This window comes from Dasypus novemcinctus, chromosome 21 (assembly GCF_030445035.2).
Source record: "Dasypus novemcinctus isolate mDasNov1 chromosome 21, mDasNov1.1.hap2, whole genome shotgun sequence".
Taxonomy (NCBI): domain Eukaryota; kingdom Metazoa; phylum Chordata; class Mammalia; order Cingulata; family Dasypodidae; genus Dasypus; species Dasypus novemcinctus.
The window spans coordinates 25,986,772-26,008,312 of NC_080693.1; the positions used below are offsets into that span (position 1 = coordinate 25,986,772).

Below are 21,541 nucleotides of genomic sequence, written 5' to 3' on the forward strand. Positions count from 1 at the left end.
CACCTTGCACTTAACTTACAACATATTAAATGAACTCAACTATTACTTTAAATTTTCTTTCGTGGTAAAAGAACAAATCTCGGGAAACGGACTTGGCCCAGTGGTTAGGGCGTCCGTCTACCACATGGGAGGTCCGTGGTTCAAGCCCCGGGCCTCCTTGACCCGTGTGGGGCTGGCCCATGCGCGGTGCTGATGTGCGCAAGGAGTGCCCTGCCACACAGGGGTGTCCTCCGCGTAGGGGAGCCCCACGCGCCAGGAGTGCACCGTGAGGAGAGCTGCCCAGCGCGAAAGAAAGTGCAGCCTGCCCAGGAATGGTGCCGCGCACACTTCCTGTGCCGCTGACGACAACAGAAGCGGACAAAGAAACAAGACACAGCAAATAGGCACAGAGAGCAGACAACCAGGGGAGGGGGGGGGGAATTAAATAAAAAATTAATAAATCTTAAAAAAAAAAAAAAAAGAAAGAACAAATCTCTTGTAATTAGTTTGAAATAAAAAGCTACTTTTCAGGATTTGATTTTTAGAAAGCAGGTTTGAACATTATGCTCCTTTAAAAGAGATAAGACCTTTTCTTCTTCAAACACTGAGGAAATGATAAAGTTAAAGCACAGGAAGCTATTTTGATAAAACAGATTTTCTTTGTATACTGATTATTCAGGATAGAAACTTTTCATAAACTTTTACCAAAACAGACTAATGACTTGAGAGACTTTGAGGAAAAACAAAATTTTTAACTTTGCATTAGTATACTACGTGATACTAAAGCTTTTAAAACTTTATAGACCCATCAAATTTTATTTAACTTTAACCTATAAAATTTCATATTCGCGAACCTTCTACACTTTCAATATTCATTCAGGTTTTGTCTCACATTTTACTCTTTCTTAATAACCAATCATTTTATCTTAGGACAAAATCATCTCCTGTTTCCTTAACAATCAAAATACATTCCATATATCCCATATACGTAAGTTACCAAAACAATTTTGGAGGCTGTTTTCAGAACTTTTCTTCACTTTAAATACTTAGTAGCATGTAATAACAGAAATAAGTCTTTTAGAAGCAAATTGGCAGGGGAGGCTGGCCACCAACAAGTTCTCGTTATAAAATTACCTTTTATTATTATTAGTATCAATTCAGGTTTTGTTTAATAATGACTTTTTGGAATTAGCCATTTAAATACCTTAATTAAACAATGCTTCGTTAAACTTCTTATAATTATTTATAACCATATAGACTATAATTATATTATTTTAAGACAAATTTTACTTTCACAGAATACATTCCTTTACCCAAAGTTACTACAATACCCTTTATAACTTACCACATGTATTCAAGTTCTATTCTGCATATGTTCTTTCTGATTTTATGAAGACCAGCGGTCTTATTTTAGGACAAAATACACTTTTTTAAACAAAGTTATCAACTTTTAGTTAGCACTTCTACAAAATTTTACCTTTCAAAATATTTATTCAAGTTTTACATCCTTTATTTTGTGAAGAAAAATAAACTATTCATTTCAATTTAGGCAGGAACCTTTTTTATGAAGAGACATAGTAATTTCACTAATGAAGACAATTTTTATCATTGTATAGATCCCATTAACATTTAAACTTAAGTATTAATATAAGCGCTTATTTAATTTTTGGCCATTTGAATAGTTCTTTTAGAAATTTTTTATTTATTAATTTATATTACCATCCGGAGGTATCAAAATATACACTGACATTGAACAAACAGACAAACACAAAACAATTACAACACATTAACAGAAACATACAATTTACAATTGACTCATAATTCTTACTTTCTTACTTTTTTGATATAGCTGTTTTTAAGTTCTCCATCATATCACATCTTAGATTTTACTGCTTTTAAGATTTTTTCTGGAATCCATGTTGCCTGTAACATGTAAGCTTGTGCTTGGAAACATTTTTATTAGTTATCGGAAATCAGTTAAGATAACTTGAACAGCATAAATGTAGTTAAGCTCTTATTTAGCCGTTTAGACAGACCATTAACACCCATTTTGGATTACTACTCTGTAAGACTATACTGAGATTTGAAGTTCAGGATTAAATATTGATTTAAAACCAAAAATTCCTTTTAACACCTTGGTAAAAATTTTGTACTAGCTTTATTATCTTGGTTAAATAGGCCCAATCCGAATTAGCATGGAAACAAAACAGAACACCAATGTTGCCATGTTTTTCTCCTTTTCCAGCAGTTTAATTCTATTAACCCCCACTAGCTCACAACTCCATTATTATGTAGACAGCAGGGGGTTTACAGAGTTGCTACCAGAATAATTTCCTTATCTTAGTTAACACTAACAGAAAATTTTCTTACAAGCCTGATTTCACTAACAAGGACTTTATTTAGTATTTTTGTCTGTTTTAAATCTTTCAATAGTTTAAAAGGTATTGGTTCATGATGGAACTCAGCACCTCCCTGAGGATTATTGGCATCTGATGAGCTTGGTCCTGATATAACCGGAAAAGGTGATAAGAATTGCATGGCCTCCGGATTCCCTCGTCAAGATGCTTGCAATAAACAGTGTGTCAAGGGTGTTTGAGGAGTGGGGTTGGAAACAACTATCTTTTTAACTTAGGGTAAAGCGTCTGCTGTATCTGAATAAATTCCAGGTGCTGACGTCGGGGCAGCCATAAGCAGCAGCTCATCAGGCGCAGTAGGTTGAACTGGATTTAAGCTAGGATAAAAGCCTGGACAAGATATACAGAGGCTGGATATTTCATTAGAGCAGATAGTTGTTGTTTTTTTTAATCTGTAAAAGGATTAGTACTAGGATTAGGCATAAAGCCAGAGACTCTCCTCCACCTTTTGGCTCAGAATTTAGTTCTTTCAAATGGCCCTCCATTTTCTGTTTGTCTATGGGTTTTGAAAATATAGTAATTTCTTCTTTATCATCTTCCTCTGATTGTAAAGGATCTAAGGTGGCAGCAATTTGCTGGCACAAAGCTCACATCGATAAAAGGAATGGATTCCTCTCTTTGATATGCTCTCCTTAACGCTTTCATTACACATCTCCACTGTTTCAAATTTAAAACATTATGCCCCTGAGGCTGAAACCAACCACAATGCTTTTGTATTAAAGCAAACAATTCTATTAACTTACAACTTTTTACAGGCACCCCACTAGCTTTCAAAAAAGTTTTTAACACTTGCGAATATTCTTCCACACGTCCCCCGTTCTGTTTGATTACCCATTACCTTGATGACCTCGTGGAAATGCTACTTACCTAAAAGAAGACTCGAGTCACACTGCTTTGGACGTCAGTCACACTGCTTTGGACGTCATTCACGACCTTCGTAGCAGTCCTTTCCGTGGTTCCCGATACTGTTTTGGAAGACTCACTTCTTCCGGCCCCACTTCTTCATGGCGCCATTGTTGGAGATTTGGGCCCAAAGGTGAAAGAAAGAGAAAGAACAAACGAGAGAGCTGGGATCAGAAGGTCTGCGAGTAGAGACTCATCAGACAACTTTATTGTTCACAAGGAGCTCTATATATACCCGAGTCCACGGAGTACAAGCAGCAACATGCAGGTAACCATCAACATTACTCACAGTCTAAGGAATTAAAAAAATCTTGGGGAACGGGAGGAAGAGATGAGATGTGGAGGCGTTTTTCGGGACGTGGAGTTGTCCTGGATAGTGCTTCACGGACAATTACGGGACACTGTAGATCCCCCCAGGGCCCACTGGATGGAACGTGAGAGAGTCTGGGCTATGATGTGGACCATTGACTATGGGGTGCAGTGATGTTCAGAGATGAACTTACCAGGTGCAATGGATGTATCACGATGATGGGAGAGAGTGTTGCTGTGGGGGGAGTGGGGGCGGGGGCGGTGGGGTTGAATGGGACCTCATGTATTTTTTTTAATGTAATTTAAAAAAATAATAATAAATAAATATTTTAAAAAAAATCTTATCTCAAGGTACAAAACCTAAGTGTTCTATTTACTACTAAATGTTATCTGCTCATCTTTTCTTTCAGCCTTTAACAGCTTCATCCTGTTTGCCAGGAATGCTTAATTACTGCATTCCTTAGGGTGCAAGTGTAGCCCATGGAAACAGCACATCTCTCCTTGCGAGACCACTGTGCCTCAGTTTCCAACAATTTATTATTTCTCTCCCCTTCCCCGCCTCCAGGTGTCTGCTCTCTGTGTCCACTCACTGTGTGTTCTTCTGTGACTGCTTCTATCCTTATCATGGCATTGGGAATCTGTGTTTCTTTTTGTTGCGTCATCTTGTTGTGTCACCTCTTGGTGTGTGCGGCGCCATTCCTGGGCAGGCTACACTTTCTTTCATGCTGGGCGGCTCTCCTTATGGGACGCACTCCTTGCACGTGGGGCTCGCCTATGCGGGGTACACCCTGCATGGCAGGGCACTCCTTGCACGCATCAGCACTGCGCGTGGGCCAGCTCCACATGGGTCAAGGAGGCCCGGGGTTTGAACTGCGGACCTCCCATGCGGTAGGCAGTCACCCTATCCATTGGGCCAAGTCTGCTTCCTTTTCTCAGTATTTTAAAGCCTTCCCCCCCTCCCCCCAGATATCAGTCATCTCACCTTTATGCATCAATAAGCACTAATTTTTTTACTTTTTATTTTGAAATAATTCCAAACTTATAGGGCAGCTGCAAAAATAATACAAACCCCATATATAGAACTCCAATATAGCCCCATAGAGATGGATACCCAATTTTTTTACATTATGCCATATTTGCTGTATCCATCCATCAATTTTCTAAATATCTGAGTGTAGCTTATATACAGCATGCTCCTTGAACACTTAATAATTCCATGTACATTTGCTAAGAATGAGGATATTCACTTATATAACCACCTTAAGTTCAGTTATAAAGGTCCAGCAATTTAACAATGATATAAAGCTTACAGTCTACATTCCAGTTTTTTCATATGTCTCATAATGTCCTTTTGGGCATTTTCTCCTTCATTATTAGATCCAGACCAGGATTATGTATTGCATTTGTGATTGTCTCTTTAGTCTCTCTTTAAAATATATACAACAGAGGGAGTTCAGTGCCATGTCAGTTGGCCCTACTTTGGAGTTTGTTTCTGTGTGATGGAGCTGGACTCAGATGTGATCTTTGACCACAAGCCTCTCCTGTTACTTTTACCGGATCTGTAGTTGGCGCTGGGGTTTAGTGTATGCCCAGGCGGCCTGAATCTCTGGCCTGACCATGTGATAGCCAAGCCCTGAGCCTCAACAGACTTGCAACTCCTACACTCTGGTTTATTGGACTTAACCCACTCAGCTAACATGGAGGTGAAGAAGGTCAACCACCACACCAGGAAGCCAAGACTGCCTGCAACTGAAAGCAGGAGGATTGCATCCAGCATCCATGTGGAATCTAAGCCCCCTCTTGACATAGATGTGGAGTGCACACAACCATTCTAAGGTCCACAGGATGGAGGAATAGAGTATGGATTAGAGTGGACTTACTGATACTCTATACATGAACTATTGTGATCAGTAATCAAAGCAAATGTGGCATTGGTGTGGAGAAAGTGGCCATGGTGGCTGCTGGGGCTAGGGAGTGGGAGGAAGAGATGTGATGTGGGGGCATTTTCGGGGCTTGGAGTTGTCCTGGGTGGTGCTGCAGGGACAGTTACCGGATATTGTATGTCCTCCCATGGCCCACTGGGTGGACTGTGGGAGAGTGTGTGCTATGGGGTGGACCACTGGCCATGAGGTGCAGCGGTGCTTACAGATGTATTCACCAAGTGCAATGAATGTCTCATGATGATGGAGGAGGTTGTTGTTATGGGGGGAGGAGTGGGGGGAGGGGGATGGGGACATATGGGGACCTCATATTTTTTTAATGTAACGTTAAAAAAATAAAGACAAAAAATATATATATATATATATATACACACACACACAACATAAACCTTCCCATCTCAACCACTTCCAAGCATAGGACTTTTTAGAAACATAATCACCATGCCATTATCACACCCAGTAAAATGAACAATTCCTTAATATAATATCCACTTCATATTCAAATTTCTTCAATTATCTCAAAGATGTCTTTTATTGTTGGTTTGTTCCAATCAAGAAATAAATAAGATCCACACACATTGTTTTTGGCTTTTATGCCTCTCAGATCTCTTTTATTCTATAATATACCTTATTCCCTTTTATTTCTTTTTTTATATTCATGCGGCTAAAGGTCAATGAGAAACTGAATTATTTGTCCTCATTCTGGATTTGGCTGATTACTTCCTCAGGATGTTGTTTAATTTGTTCATCTATCTTTATTTCCTGTAAACTGGTAATTAGATCTAGTTGACAAGGCACATTTGATGTGGTCCCTTGCCAATCTGTGCAGCCTGATCTCACACCACGTTCCACCCCCTCTACCCTCCAGCCAGACGCCTCGGAACCAAGATATCACGCTCTTGTTGTGGAACTTCCCTACTTTCTTGCTCAACTACTTCTTACTCAGCTTTCAACTTTCAACCCAAACCTCACTTCCTCAGGGAGGGAGGCCTTCCTTGACCCCCCTGACCCCCAGATGAGTTAGACCACCCCTCTCCTTGACCGTGACAGTGCCCTGAACGTTCTCTTTGGTGACCCCTGTCACAGTTGTAATTCCCCGTTGACCCTTTCAAGTGGGAACAACTACCCCTCAGGGCTGAGCCTGGCCCCTCCTCCTCACCCTCCTCGTACTTCCTCTTAGCCTCACGGTGCTAGGAGGGACGCCTAGGTACCTGGTGAACTGAGGGAAAAAAGAATTTCTCATCACTCCCTCTGCTGGAAAGTAAGATTTCCCTCTGTTCCTGCCCCCCGCTGCATAAAAGCATGGACGGACAGGGCTATCGCCAAGTGGTAAGATGGCTAAGGTTTTGTTTATTCATTTTGCTCAGCTGTATTGCTCATTTTTCTTTCATGAACACATGGCACTTTTGTCATGAAAATGCTTAATTTGCAAATTATTCTTTTAAATAATTCATTTACCAAGTACTGATTGAATGTGCACAAGGCCTTGTGTTGGACCTTAGAGATGCAATGAGGAAAAAGACAAATCATGGACCTGCCTCTGCGGAGCTTACAGTCTAGGGCAGGGGTCAGCAAACTACAGCCCTCCAGTCAAATCTAGCCCACAGCCTGTTTTCCACAGGCTAAGAATGGTTTTTACATTTTTAAATGGTTGAGATAAAAAAAGAAAGAAGAAGAATATCTCACGATGTGACAATTAGATGAAATTCAAATTGAAATGTCAATTAATAAAATTATATTGGACACAGCCACACCCATTTCTTATATTATCTGTGGCTGCTTTCCTGCTACAAATGGCAGAGTTTGGATACTTTCACGACAAAATGATTGTGTAGCCTGCAAAGCCAAAAATATTCACTATCTGGCCCTTTACAAAAAAAGTGTGTTGACTCATGGGCAAATGACTTGAATAGACATTTCACCAAAGAAGATATACAAATGGCCAATAATCACATGAAAGGATGCTCACCATCATTAGTCACTGGGGAAATGCAAATCAAAACCACAATGAGGTACCATTCATACTGATGTGGGCTATGGGTGGGAGGTTCTTTGTCTCTTCAGAGATAACCTAAGATGTCTGACTTGTGGGTGTGAGAAGGTAAGAGGCTGCAGTCCTGTCTTTGGTGACCATGGCAACTGACTCCATTCCCAGGAAACAGTTTAACAATGCAAGGTCTATAAATTTTAAGTATTCAGGGGAAACGCAAACCAAATATGCTAAAAGTTATCTAGAATGTATGAAGTCTATGCTAAAAGCTTACCTAAGATGTGGAAGATATATATGCTAATTCAAGCCTATTGAGAAGTGAAACAAAGGGACCATATAACCTTTCCTCTCTGTATAAAAGAAACTCGAAAGTCTTGTTCAGGGCTTGGGACTGAAACAGAAAGCTCCCGAGTCCCGCCGGCCGTCAATAAACCATTTTTCCTTCTCAAAATCATTCCTGAGTCCTGGTCTCTCTATACACAAATAATTGAACCTCTCTCAAATTCTACAACATTTTTGGTGACCATGAAGGGACTGCAAACGAAGGCCAGAGACGGTAGCATTTTGCTGCCCCTTCCAAATCCCCGAGGAAGCCGGGAGGACTCAGGTGAACCCCAAATCTGGGTGCCCCTGGATTAAATTTAATCCAGAAAAGATGTGGGCTCCACCAGACTCTTCCCGACAAAAATTGAGGGCAATGGAAAATCTGAAGAGAAAGATCCTGGGAACAAAAAAGAACTCCAAACATGGAAGAAGGTAAGACTCCCCGGGTAAGCAGTCTGGAAAGCCCTAGCTTTAATTGCTAGGAAGGGGAGGCTGATCACCTCCCGAGAGAACCCTAGAAGCCCCAGAAAATTGGGGGGAAGCCGTTCTCTCTAGGTCTGGAAAAAGGAGAAAAACCGGGAAAAAGCCCTGGTGTTTTGGGTTTGTCTAACTGCATGTTAGAATCTGGTACCGGTCTTATATCCACTAAAGGAGTGGAGGCTTGATTTTAATAGGAAGGGCTGTTTATAGGTTTAAATCCTAACATTCTGGAAATTAGTCTGGATTAAAAAAAAAAAAACTTAGTTACAGGAAAATGGATCGGCTTTTCTAGTGGAGCTTGCTCTGGGTGTAAAGTTAAACAGTGGAAAAGGCTGAGCTGGAATCTTTTGTTATGGTGCTGAGTTGTGAATGAATTCGCTTTATACAAAATGTTAAGTGTTCTAAGGTTTGTGATGGCTGTGGGGGCAGCCATGCTGAAAAAATATATATAGAACTTGTGGGTCAGATTAGTAACCTTTGTGCTTCTGTCTGTGTCAGCTCAATGCTAGTGTTGGAGTTGTGTGGTTATGTAAAGTAGTGAAATTTAACTGAGTTGGAACCCTCCCTTGCCATTGGCAAGAGGGTGAAATGATTATGCGGCAAAACTGAGGAGTCTGGATGTTTGCAGAGTCTAGATGTTTGTGCATGCTCTGCTGTCTTGTCTCTGGTCTGCCCCTTTGCCGGGGTTTGGAGGCCATCTGTGTCAGCGCCACGCACCCAAGTTTGTTGGGGCTGCCCCAGTCAGGGTGGCTGGGTCCCCGGGAGAGTTGCCGAATTTGAGTAGGTTCTGTCTGCCCATTTTAGCAGAAAGCTGGAAAGAGGGGAGCGGCTTGCCCCTTTCCAGTGAGTCTGCACCTTCTATTCATAAGCTGCATTCCTATTTGATTGTTGTGCACCCGACTGCCTGGAAGGGAGGGGAAGTGAAGGGAGGTGAAAAGCAGAATCAAAATATATGCAGTAAAATTCCCTCCCTAGGGCGTCAAGGCCAAAATCTCTCTCTCTGTAAGACTGTAGAAATACTTTGGAATGTTTTAAAACTGTAAAACCATCTGAAGAAAAGAGGCTATGGCTTGAAACAATAGCCGCTAGTCACTTGATAGCCTTTTCAATGGTCTGGCTGGGAACTCCAGGGTTGTGAAACTACAGATGAAGAAAAAAAAAAATGGAATGAAGCGCCACTTTAAAATCTATGTTTGAAAAAAAAAAAAAATCTATGTTTGGCCTCTGTCAGTTGCTGGCGCCCAAGAATTCAGGGTACAAAGGTAGTTTAAAATGAATCTTTACATGCCAATACTCTCTTGCTGGTGAAGTAAATGCATAACTTGCAAATGAGAATTTGTTCCATTACTAAAAAAAGGCAAGACTTCAAAGAATTGTTATTAATAAAATTCTTGTAGCTTAATTATAAGGGTAAACAATTCTCCTTAAGGTTAAAAAATTAATAAAAACTAAGTTAAGATAATTTATACATGTATTTATATTATAAAACAGCGGAAAGATAATAACTGAAAGTATAGCTGGGTGAATTTAGCCTGAAACTATTATTTAAGTGTAAATTCTAAACTAGCCTTTCCTTAGTTTATGGTTACTTCAAGCCTAACCTCACCCCTTGCCTTTGCCTATGGTTATTTCATCACAGCTTCTGCCCCTACAGTCCAGAGAAGAGCTGGGACATCACTGTCTCCTGTCCTGGTATTAGTAACCCTTTCTCTCATGAATTCAAGTGTAAACTAAATAAATTGCTGCCTGATAAGGTTAAATGACCATTATCTCCAAAAACTGGGGAAAAAAAAAAAGGGGGGGTCTCCTGCCTTGACGGTCAGTGTTCCTAAGAGTGGCAATTCATGAGAGAAACCAGTCTGTCTCCCTGAGGCTTCAAATAGCCTCAGTAAATATACATAAAATTAATCTTGTTGCTTATCCAAAATTCTGCTAAATTCAAAGTAAAATATAAAGTTCTGAAACAAAAAAATGGTGCTAAAGCATTGAGAACATTTTAGTTACAATCCATTAATTAAGAAAGAAAATTCTTGTGTAAAACTGCGTGGTCATAGTGTAAAACTGCACAGTCATAGTGCAAATTAAGAAGTTTCAGGAGTCTTTGAAATGTTTTGCAGTCACACTTGTTTTGTAAAAATCAGAAGTTTAAAGTAACTAAAGTTATGTTTTTGTGTCAAACTATTCATGTCTGCCTATTTGCTCAAATTGTTGAGGTTAAATATGCAGTTATATAAGTTTTATATATATATATATATATATTTCTGGACACCAAATTAAGCTCAACAGTATATAAAATAATGCAAATTATAAGTAACATCAATGAGTTGTGTTTCTGTGTCTAACTCTTTGTGTCTGCCCATTTGCTCAGTGTATGTCTTCATACATCAGGATAATAATATCAAATTAACAAATGAAAATTCTTAAAGAGCTCTATTCAAGTTATTAAAAATTAAATATGCAGTTATATATGTGAATAAATATTATTGAAGCCCAAATTAAACTAAGCAGGATGAAAAAGGCATATAGAAATGTGATTATGGAAACAATTGGGAAAGGGCCTCCTCTTTGCAAGAGCTTTAAAGGCAAGACTGGGTGTGGCAGATTAAACCTATCTACTAGGCTAGGGAATTAAGAATCAGTTTGCCCTGTAATTTCCCAGTTTAAACCTTCTGTCAGCCATAAAATGTGAAAAAAAAAACAAAGATTAGGTTAGTTTTCACATAAAGGAAGAAAAATGTTGATTGGTGTAACCTGGCAGCCTGCTGCCTCAGTCTCCCACTCCTGGGTTGGACAGCAGCGGAGGAGACCAGTTTAGGCCAGTCCTATGGGCAGTGGAAGGATGCCCAAGAAGGAGCTAGGTCGGTGCCATTTCAGCACTAAATTCTATTCCTTATTTGACAAAGGGGAGCAGGTAACAACTAAAATGGTTGGAATGTGATAGAGAAAGCAGTTAAATCACAAACTTTTGCGCAGAAAAGTTAGATCTTCTCGGATAAGCTGTAACTTCTGAAGTATCCAATCTATAAAGAAACAGAGGAAGAGCTTGCATGCTAGGCTTACGGGTATAAATTATGGCATTCTTCTTTGTTTGGGGCACCAGCCATATCTGGTTCTGCACCCCTTCTTGCAAGATTGAGAATAAATTCTTTTCTTCTCCACAATCAGGTGAGCCTTATTTCTTCCAGAAGATTTCTTTCCAACAAAATAAAAGTAATTAGTGGCTCTATTGACAAATTTCAGTAAATAAAGAAAAGTCCATAAAAACTATGGAGAGATCTTTCCTGGATTATGATTAAACAAATTAAGTAATTGTGTAATGTGTTTTAAAACCTGGTAGTCAGTATGCTTTTAAATTATTCATTTTCATAACTTAAACAAAGAAAAGAAGTGTTTAGCTTCCTGTAAGGAAAAAAGAGAACATTCCTTGCATAAAGTATAATGGTTTCAATTTTATATAACTTGAGTGTAATCTCCCATAGTTAACTTATAAACTAAATTAATGTTATATGTACAAAATCTTTAGAGTAATGAAAATTGTAAGTTCACATTGGTGAAATTAGGCTAAGGAAAAAAGATTGTAAATATGCTCTCTTAAATAAATAAAGTAAATTTCTTTGGTTGGTAATTGTAATTTAATAAGTTTATTTAAACATGAAGTGGCTAGTCAAAGTGGTTATAGTCAATTATAAAAAGTTTGTAAAACATCTTCCAAACTGAAAACATTTAAATAATTCTAGTTCTAGAAGTCATTGTTAACTAAAAACTTGGATTAGTATTAGTTGCAAAAAAATAACTTCGTGGTAATAAAACCTGTCTGAAGGCCACCGCAAGGAGCATATTTAAGTAAATAGTAATAAAAGGTTATCTTGATTCTATTGGGAATCTTCTGTTTTCATTTTAACAATGAAAAATAATTTTTCCCTCTATTACTAAAGTACCTACTGTTATCTTCATAGTAAAATTGTGTAAGTAAACAGTCATTTGATATATGTGTTGCATTAAATTGTTTAAAATATATATAAAAACAAGGAATAAATTTTAACATTGTCAAACTCTTTTGTGCATTCAAACCAGGCCTTGTATACATTACAGGTGGCCTCTCCATGTGAGTTATTGGCTAGGCTGGTCACTGACCCCTCAATTAAAAATATTTGCTATATCAGCCTCTGGTTTTGCTCCTGAAGTCGATGGAAACTACGTTGCAATTTCAAGCTCCTGCAGCAGCCAATGATGACTCGGTACAGCCAAGTGTACAATAGATATCGCCTCCAGACTGGCACTGTTCCATAATGCCAGAGAGCACTACGCACCAGGCTAGTAGAATACTGGGAAATCTCTCTAGGCTCAAGAATGCTGCGACTTGCTCAATGCGTGAAGTACATGCTAAGTGGAGCCTTACTGATACCAGGATACTGTAAGTACTTACACACAATTGGCATTATGGCCTGCTCTCATGGAGAGATAACATGTAAAGTATTATAAACCTGAAACTTAAAACTATTAAACACACAATTGGCATTATGGCCTGCTCTCATGGAGAGATAACATGTAAAGTATTACAAACCTGAAACTTAAAACTATTAAATGCAACTCTAAATCCTTTGCATTAATACATTAATTAATATTAAGTGCTATACTCTTATCCTGTACTAAATATATGCCCAATAATTATAACGTTATCTTTTCTATTTTGGATCAAGTGCAGAAGTATATTAGACATGTTAAATTCCTAGTAAATTCATTTTCTAAACAGTTAATAAACATGTCTATAGAATAAGGTGGCAGTCTCAGCCAGGCTCAACTTACTATATTCTACTGTACTCTACTGTGTAGCAAAAATGAGGCTTGCTTGCTAATAATGAGTCACCTATCGAACAAGTCAAAATTACTAGAAATTGTACAATTAAAACTGAAATGTAAAAAACCTTTATTCTGTAGTTCTGATCACTCCCACAGTTAAAAACTAAGAAAATTTCCAACTTAGTGTACTAATCCTGAATGAAACCAATTGCCCAAAGAGTGCCAGTTCACCCCAAGCATCTTACAGAGCACATGAGTGCCAATCATTAAACAGCTTGAAATGTCTTCAAACAAAGCTAAGTATCTATTGCAATTTCTCTCTAAAAATAAATAACTTAGAGAAAGTATATATATACTGTTACTACCAGCTTTTAAAAAGGAGTGCCATCTTTATAAGCACCTAACCTTGTCTACCTCTTTAATCAATGTCCTCTTTTAAAAATGGGTATTCCAAATTTTTAATTAAGTTTGTTTCTTTGAGAGTGAACATCTTATTAACCATATGAAAACTTCATCCAACTTCATACAGAATGCCAGATCCATCTTCCTCCAGTTAAAATAAAATAATTTGAGTTTTACACCTTGTTAGGCAATGACTATAGCCCATGGCCAGCAGGAAGCAGTTACAGAAAAGAAATCATCTCCCTTCAGCACCCCTTTTAGATTAAAGGTGTAAACCCTCTAAGGTAAAATAAAATTAATAGATGGATCTGAAACCTGACTGGAAATCCACGTGAGGGCCAGTGGCCCCAGGATGACTGCAGGGGGTCCCTGCCCCAGGATTCTGCTTTCCAGAATGAAAACTTCTAAAAACAGTCCTGAATGCTACACTAAAGATTGATAAATAATCAATCAAAACAACGAACAGCCATCCACCTCATAGCTCCAACAATAATTATGCCAAAGCTTAGCAAGTTAAACTTTGGCAGAGGGGGGAAATGATGTGGGCTATGGGTGGGAGGCTCTTTGTCTCTTCAGAGATAACCTAAGCTGTCTGACTTGTGGGTGTGAGAAGGTAAGAGGCTGCAGTTCTGTCATTGGTGACCATGGCAACGACTCTAGTCCCAGGAAACAATTTAACAATGCAAGGTCTATAAACTAAGTATTCAGGGGAAATGCAAACCAAATATGCTAAAAGCTTATATAGAATTTATGAAGTCCATCCTAAAAGCTTACCTAAGATATGGAAGATATATATGCTAATTCAAGCCTATTGAGAAGTGAAACAAAGGGACCATTTAACCTTTCCTCTCTGTATAAAAGAAACTCGGAAGTCTTGTTCAGGGCTCGGGATTGAAACAGAAAGCTCCCGAGTCTGGCTGGCCATCAATAAACAATTTTTCCTTCTCAAAATCATTCCTGAGTCCTGGCCTCTTTATACACAAATAATTGAACCTCTCTCAAATTCTACAACAATACCCACTAGGGTAGTTAAATTTTTTTTTAAAAGCAAGTAAGTGTTGGTGAGGATACAGAGAAATGGGAATCCTTCTGCGTGTAGGTGGAAATGTTTAATGGTACGGCTGCTGCAGAAAACAGTCTGAGGGTTCCTCAGAAAGCTGAACACAAACTTTATCATATGACCCAGCAATCCACTTCTGAAAGGGCTGAAAACAAGAACTCGGACAGATATTTGTACACCAACATTAAAAGCAGTATTGTTCACAACAGCCAAAAGGTTGTCCATCAACAGATGAATAGATAGATAAATGTGGATGACCCATACAATGGAATATTATTCAGCCATAAAAAGGAGTGGAGTTCTGATACATGTTACAACGTGGATGAACCTTGAAGATATCAGGTTGAGTGAAATAAGTCAGACACAAAAGGACAGATTTTGTATGATTCCATTTACATTAAACACCTAGAATATGCAAAGTCATAGAGACAGAAAGGAATACACATATTTCTACAAAACTTCAATTATACTGTATATAATGCTCACTCATTGTCCTTTTTTAAAAAATAACAACACATCATGAACAGTTTTTCATGTCATTGGACAGACTCTTTTCATGGTGGTTTTATTCTAGTTTACTTAATGAATGCAACATTATTCACCCAGTCCTATTTTTGGACATTTATACAGTTTCTAATTTAGAAGTGAAAGAGAAAGTAGAAAATGTCCCAGCTTGGAAGCAAAATGAAACCCAAACAGTCTGGGCCTGCCTGGGGGGTGGGAAGATGATCCGCCTGGGACTCTGCATGGAGTTTCCTGGTCTTCCCACTGTCTTCTTATATTAGGTCTACTCCCTGCAAATTCCTTTTTCCTTCTTTTGTTGTTTTTTTTAACCTTTCATGATAAATGCTTTCCTCAAACGTCTAGTTGTCCTTTCTTCCCAATCATATCCCCACCACATCAATGTAAGCTCCTTGGTCAAGATAATCTCGCCAAACCCAATGGTCAGTAAACGGTCAGTTAAATGTCTTCTTTGAGGCATTTAACAGAGTTGTCACTCCCTCTGTGAAACCCTGTCTTGACCTCCAGGACACTACACCCGAATTTTCCTCCTGCCTTGCCAGTGGACGTACAAGCTCTTTCACTGTAGCTCCTCCTTCTGCCAATCTTTCTATCCTCCTCCCTCTTCTGACTATTCACTCTTCCAGCCCTGCCCTACACACCCATCCTCCCCGTGCTTCCTCATATGGCATATGGCACCGCCCATCCTATCGCTGGGTCCGAATCTTAGGCTTCACCCATGGTTTCTCTGTTTCCCTCATTCCACACACAAAACCCATCAGCAGGTCCCAGTGGCAAAGCCCTCATGCTCTGTCCCTTACATGAACTACTGTGATGACTTCTTCACTGGTCTCCAAGCTTCCAGTCTTGCCCTTCAACAATCTCCTCGCCACCCAACAAAAGGTAGCTGCAAAATATAAATTAGATTATGTCAGCCCCTCTCCAAACTCTCCAGTGGCTTCCCCATGACACTCGGTGACAATGTGAAGCTGGATGGATCCTGGGAAATCCACTGTCCTTGGGTTAATCCGTTTCTGTGGGTGAGGGACCCTGGTTTTTGTTTTGTTTTGTTTTTTCTTTTGGCCTTTAACAATGGGAACTAGGTTTTCAAGCTTACAGTTTTGAGGCTGAGAAAATGTCCAAGTTAAGACATTATAAAAGCAATGCCTTCTTCCTGAAGACCAGATGCCAGCGATCCTGGACTCCCCCATCATATGGCAAGGCATGGCGGCATCTACTGGTCTCTCCCGCCTCTGCAGATTTTGTTGCTTTCAGCTTCTTGTTTTCATGGCTTTCTCTAGCTTTGTCTGAATTTATTCTCTTATAGAGGATTTCAGTAAGAGGATTAAGAGCCACACTGAATGAGGCGGATCACATCTTAAGATCCTACTTACCAATAGGTTCACACCCACAGGAATGGATTAACATTTTTTTCTTTTTATCTTTTTTTTTTTTTTTTAAGATACATAGATCACACAAAATGGAATGGATTAACTTTAAGAACATAATTTTATGGGGTATGCACAGCTTCAACCACATATTCCACCCTCTGGACCCCCAAAACACATGTTCTTTCCATATGCAAAACACATTCATTCCATCACAATACACCAAAAGCCTTAAATCATTTCTGTAACAATATTAAGTAGAAAGTCTCATCCAAAATCTTTTACAGGTGTGGTCTGTCCTAGGGCACAATTTCCCTCCAGCTGTAGGAAAGTTAGGGAACCAGTTATCTGCTTCCAATATACAATGGATGGATAGTCACAGAATAAAAATTCCCACTCTCATAGGGAGAAATTGGAAGGAAAACTGGGGTCATGGGTCCCAAACAATTCCAAAACCCTGCAGGGCATACTCCTTTAGATTTCAAGGTCTGAGAGTCATCTACAGAAATATGCTTTGTCCTTGAGGCCTGAGGGAGTGGCAGCCCCACCCTTTCCAAGTGCTTCTGCAGTGACCCTGTTCTCCCTAAACACTGGGGGGAAGGCTCCAACATCTTCAGGCATTGGGGTGATGGCCAGGCTCTCAGTTCACCCTCCTCAAGCATAAGGGTGGGGGCCAGACTCTCCACATTCCCCCAAGCATCTGAGAAACCCAGGGTGGTAACGCCCTTCCTGAACAACGGGGCCACCCACTCCAAGCTCGGGGACATACTCACCCTTTGCACATACAAGTATGGGTCTGCTCTCCTGGGCCAAGAAGATGTCTTCAAGGTAGCGGATGTGGCTCGAGAAGTTGGGCACCTGCCTACCACATGGGAGGTACTGGGTTCGGTTCCCAGCGCTTCCTAAAGAAAACAAACAAGACAGTGAGCTGGCGCAATGAACTGGCGTGGTAAACTGACACAAACATGATGATGCAACAAGATGATGCAACGAGCGACTTCCGGCAAGATGGTGGCTGAGTGAGCTTGCCTTGCCGTCTCTCCTGGGAAGAGGCAGCTGGGCACCGCTGGAGGTTCTCCGGGACCAGGCTTTTTCAGGATTTTTTCAGGGCAGGAAGTGTCTGGACATTGATTTGGTGGGAAGGTAACGGAAAGGACTGGTCTATAAGACATAAATTGGGACTTTTCAGGAGGGGGAGGCAAGATGGCGGCGGAGTGAACTTCCCGGTTACTAGCTCCTGGGGGGAATCGGCTGGGAGGCCTCGGAGACTCTTTGGGACCGGCTGTTTCGGGATTTTTCCTGGTCCGGAGGTGTCTGGACATCGATTTGGAGGGAAGGTAACAGAGAGGATCCATCTGTGAAATATACACGGAGATCCCAGCTACGTGTGGAGGATTCCCTCCTTGGGTAGGTGGAGCCGAGGCAGCTAGCACCACGCGGAGCCCCGGCGGGCGGCGGCCAGGGTAGCCGAGTCCGGCCGAGCCCGGCTGAGCCGCGGCGGGCGGGGGGGCGGAGCCCGGCTGAGCTCGGCCGAGCCACACCACGCCGGGCGGCAAGCGGGAGAGCCGAGCCGCGCTGCGCCGCGCCAGGCGGCGGGCGGGAAAGCCGAGCCCGGCCGAGCCCAGCCGAGCCCAGCCGAGCCACGGCGGGCGGCGGGCGGGGGACAGGAGCCCAGCTGAGCCCAGCCAAGCCTGGCGGCGGGGTTTCTGTTCTTTGGTTTTTTTTGTTTGTTTGTTTTTTTATTTTTTATTTTTTAATTTTTTGTTCTTGTTGTTGTTCTTGTTGTTCTTTTTTTTTTTTTTTTAATCCTCTCTTTCTTGTCCCCAATATTCTTCTTATACTATTTTACCTTAACAATACAATAGGTCCTACAGGAAATACCTCACATTTGCTGGGTTTCCTCACCCTCCACTGCCTCATTTCTCTGTGAATACATTTAGCCTATCTACACTATCCCCTTTCCCCTACAACTTGATATCCTCCACCATCTGCTATCTCTCCTATATTCCATCTCCCTTTCTTTGATCCACAAAGTGTCTAACTCTTAATTTCTAATACCTTTGTTTAGTTTTCCATCTGGTATTCGTCCCTGAAACTATTACCTTTCTTTTCTCTTTCCCTCTCTCACGAAAACAATAGCCTCTTAGTATGTACCACATTCCTCCCATATTCAGTCGTCTACCTCATTATAGGTACTTTCCTACTACTATAACTACACAATTTACATGATCTAACCTCCATCCTCCCAGAACTCATATTGTTGCTTTGTAAACATATATCACCAATACTACTTCACACTTTCTCCTTCCTTACACAATTGACTTTCCCCAGCACTAATACTTTCCTTTAAAGTGAGCTTAACTAGCAATAAGAAATTGGAATAAGAAGAACAAAGTGACAAAGAGAAGATATAACACTTACGCAAAAACAACAGCTAATTAATCTCCAAGACTAGACAAAGAAGCTAAGGAACTGATTAAACCCGTCAAAGAAAAAATGTTGACAAGACAGCAACAAAAATCTACAAACCAAACCAGTAATCAGGAAAACATGGCTGAATCCAATCAACAAACTGAAAATCAGGAAGGGGGGCAGGACTTCGCACAAGCAATGAAAGATCTCAGAACATTTATCACTGACAAATTTGATGAAGTAATGAAAGAGGTTAACAGCGTGAAGACAACACTTGGAGGGGAAATTGCAGACATGCGCAAAAAAATAACAGATATGATGGAAATGAACACCACAATTCAAGAAATCAAAAATACACTTGCAGCAAATATCAGCAGACTAGAAGAGGCAGAGCAGAGAATTAGTGATGTGGAAGACAGTGCATTGGAAATCAAACAGATAGTAGAAGTGGTCAATAAAAAGGTAGAAAAAATCCAGATAGGACTTAGGGACCTGAATGATAACGCAAAACGCTCAAACATACGTATTATAGGCATTCCAGAAGGAGAAGAGAAGGGAAAGGGGTCAGAAGGAGTGTTGCAGGAAATAATGAATGAAAACTTCCCAAATCTACTGAAAGAGACAGATGTACATATCCAAGAAGGACAGCGCACTCCACTGGTCATAAACCCCAACAGGCCCACCCCAAGACATATACTTGTCAAATTATCCAATGCTCAAGACAAAGAAAAAATTCTAAAAGCAGCAAGAGAAAAGAAAACCATCACATACAAGGGAAACTCCATAAGATTAAGTGCTGATTTCTCATCTGAAACGATGGAGGAAAGAAGGCAGTGGTATGATATAGTCAAGGTACTAAAGGAAAAAAATTTCCAACCAAGAATACTCTATCCAGCTAAACGAGCATTCAAAAATGATGGAGAGTTCAAAATATTCACAGATAAACAGAAACTGAAAGAGTATATCAACAAGAAACCTCCCCTTCAAGAAATTCTTAAGCGAATTCTGCAGGAAGAAAGGAAAAAACAGGACAGTCAGAGATGGAGGAGAGTGTAAAAGCAACAAGAAAGACAAAAATAGAAGGGGAAAATAAAATAATACAAACAAAATATAACAAACACAAATCCAACCAAAATATGGCTACCATAAATAACTCTCTAAACGTAATAACACTGAATGTCAACGGATTAAACTCACCTATCAAAAGATTCAGACTGGGACACTGGATAAGGAAATACGACCCATCTATATGCTGCCTACAAGAGACACATCTTAGACCCAGAGACTCATGGAGGTTGAAAGTGAATGGCTGGAAAACAATCATACAAGCAAACAACAACCAAAAAAAGGCAGGAGTAGCTATATTAATATCAGACAAAATAGACTTTAAATGCGAAACAATGGTGAGAGACAAAGAAGGATACTATATTTTAGTGAAAGGGACAATTTGTCAAGAAGATCGAACAATCATAAATATTTATGCTCCTAACAAGGGCGCCTCTAAATATGTGAGGCAAACGCTGGAAAAACTAAGTGAAAGAATAGATGCATCTACAATTATAGTGGGGGATTTTAATACACCACTATCAACTCTGGACAGAACATCTCAAAAGAGAATCACTAAAGAAACAAAACATTTGAACAGTATATTAGAAGAGCTGGATCTAATAGACATATATAGATCATTACACCCAAACACAGCAGGATATACATTTTTCTCAAGCGCACATGGAACATTCTCCAAGATTGACCATATGCTAGGCCACAAAGAAAGGCTTAATGAATTCAGAAAGATCGAAATCATACAAAACAATATCTCTGACCACAGTGGAGTCAAGCTGGAAATTTGCAAGGGACAGAGACCCAGACTTCACACGACAATTTGGAAATTAAACAGCACACTCTTAGAAAAACAGTGGGTCAAAGAGGAAATCTCAAAAGAAATCAATGACTACCTTGAAACAAATGATAATGATAACACAACATACCAAAATTTATGGGATGCAGCAAAAGCGGTACTGAGAGGGAAATTTATAGCCATAAATTCATATATCAAAAAAGAAGAAAGAGCAGAAATTGAAGAATTAACTGCACATTTGAAGGAATTAGAAAAACAACAACAAAGTAACCCAACAGGAAGAAGAAGGAAGGAAATAACAAAGATAAGAGCAGAACTAAATGAAATAGAAAATAAGAAAGCACTTGAAAAAATAAACAAGACCAAGAGCTGGTTTTTTGAGAAGATCAACAAAATTGACAAACCTTTAGCGAGACTAACAAAGAAAAAAAGAGAAAAGATGCAAATACACAAAATAAGAAATGAGAAAGGTGATATCACCAATGACCCCACAGAAATAAAGACTATCATAAGAGGATACTTTGAAAAACTATATTCCAACAAAAATGACAATTTAGAGGAAATGGACAAATTCCTAGAAATACATAAGCAGCCCATACTGACGAAAGAAGAAATTGATGATCTTAACAAACCAATCACAAGCAAAGAGATAGAATCAGTCATTAAAAATCTCCCAACTAAGAAGAGCCCAGGGCCAGACGGCTTCACAGGGGAATTCTACAAAACATTCCGGAAAGAACTAACACCAATCCTGTTGAAACTATTCCAAAAAATCGAAACA

General features: G+C 39.8%; 1 long non-coding RNA gene across 1 annotated transcript in view; it reads right to left on the reverse strand.

Annotated features, from left to right (window-relative positions):
* Nucleotides 1-11,948: 11,948 nt before the first annotated feature.
* LOC131274998 (uncharacterized) overlaps nucleotides 11,949-21,541 on the reverse strand; it is a 33,355-nt gene continuing 23,762 nt past the window's right edge. The window contains exons 2-3 of the long non-coding RNA XR_009182350.2: nucleotides 17,264-17,392; nucleotides 11,949-16,009 (exon numbers count right to left, since the gene is read on the reverse strand). This is a non-coding gene — a long non-coding RNA (uncharacterized lncRNA). The remainder of the gene's footprint in view (nucleotides 16,010-17,263; nucleotides 17,393-21,541) is intronic.